This window comes from Rhinopithecus bieti, unplaced genomic scaffold (genome assembly GCF_001698545.2).
Source record: "Rhinopithecus bieti isolate Rb0 unplaced genomic scaffold, ASM169854v2 scaffold_45617, whole genome shotgun sequence".
Classification (NCBI taxonomy): domain Eukaryota; kingdom Metazoa; phylum Chordata; class Mammalia; order Primates; family Cercopithecidae; genus Rhinopithecus; species Rhinopithecus bieti.
The window spans coordinates 1422115-1423749 of NW_016819136.1; the positions used below are offsets into that span (position 1 = coordinate 1422115).

General features: G+C 40.1%; 1 protein-coding gene and 1 pseudogene across 1 annotated transcript in view; both read left to right on the top strand.

The window, feature by feature from the left end:
• The window catches only part of ATP6V1A (ATPase H+ transporting V1 subunit A), a 64065-nt gene that overhangs the window by 11136 nt on the left and 51294 nt on the right, over positions 1–1635 (top strand). The window lies entirely within an intron of this gene.
• Positions 60–1627, top strand: LOC108519507 (non-histone chromosomal protein HMG-17 pseudogene; annotated as a pseudogene).

Consider the following 1635-nt stretch of genomic DNA (forward strand, 5'->3'; position numbering starts at 1 on the left):
AAAAAAAAAAAAAAAAAAAGTGTTCAAATAGTTAAATAGTGATTCAGATTACATTTGAATATTAAGAGTGTGATAGCTAGCTAAATATAGGAATAACTGTGTCCTTTCTTGTGAAAAGTGAGTTTTTGATAATCTGTGAGTCCTAGTCTTAGGTAATGCAAAATTAGGTAGTGAGGAGCTTTATTTAGATGAGTTATAAAATCCACAAATTATTTTGAGTATAACACACTTGGGTTCAGTGCCCAATATTTCACTTTTTCAAGAAAGGAAAAAATATCTCTTACTGCGAATCTAAGAAGCAGGTTGACGGACACCAAACTCTTCAATGTGATCCAAAAACAGACACTTAAAATACAGAATCTTCTCAGGTCCCAACCTAGTGTTCCTGCAGTGCCTGAATGTGGCCCTGTAGTACCTGCTTATTGTACAGTGGGGTGTGTGTGTGTGTGTGTGTGTTTTAAATATGACCTCATTCTCCCTCAGATACTCTACTGGGGATAGGGACAGCTTGGAAAGTAGCTGTAAATAGAGAAACAGCCTGTCAGAAAAAGTTCTTTATTGCGAGCAAATTATACTTCAACAGTAGTATAAAGCAACAGAAAATAACTTTCCCTATACCTCCACCCTACAAGTGAGCCATTGAGCCATATCAACTTTGATGTCCAAATTATTAGAGCTTAATCTGAGTCTTGGACAACAAACCCTTCTATGCCTCATGGCACGAAAGTGTATTCAAGATGGAGTTAATATTTTCCTAAATTCTCATTCAAGATATTATAAGCTGATATGCCATTAGCCCCGTTCTGAAAATATAGGTGCATAAAGTACTTAAGAGGCATATCTGACTTCTATACTCCTGAGCTATTAAGTGACTGGAAATTCCCAGAATTAGCTAAACTTAGCAGGACCAGAGGGTGCCCACACAGCCTTATCCAGAGCCACATATATTCGTTCTAAATAGACAGACAAAAAACTGGTTTGGTTAAGTTTTCATCTGTTCCTCCTATGCTGTTTCTAGGGTTAAAATTCTCTTAACAAATTTGCATAGGCCAAATAGTCCTTTAGAAATACTCTATTAGGAAGCAGTGTGAAGAAGAAGAGGCGAGAACGACCCCCGGACCGACCAAAGCCCGTGCGCGCTACATCCCGTGTCCAGCACCTACGTCCCGCCGCCGTTGCCACCATGCCCAAGAGAAAGGCTGAAGGGGATGCTAAAGGAGATAAAGCCAAGGTGAAGGACGAACCACAGAGAAGATCCACGAGGTTGTCTGCTAAACCTGCTCCTCCAAAGCCAGAGCCCAAGCCTAAAAGGCCCCTGCAAAAGGGAGAGAAGATACCCAAAGGGAAAAGGGAAAAGCTGATGCTGGCAAGGAGGGGAATAACCCTGCAGAAAACGGAGATGCCAAAACAGACCAGGCACAGAAAGCTGAAGGTGCTGGAGATGCCAAGTGAAGTGTGTGCATTTTGATAACTGTGTACTTCTGGTGACTGTACAGTTTGAAATACTATTTTTTATCAAGTTTTATAAAAATGCAGAATTTTGTTTTACTTTTTTTTTTTTTAAAGCTATGTTGTTAGCACACAGAACACTTCGTTGTTGTTTTTGGGGGAAGGGGCATATGTCACTAATAGAAT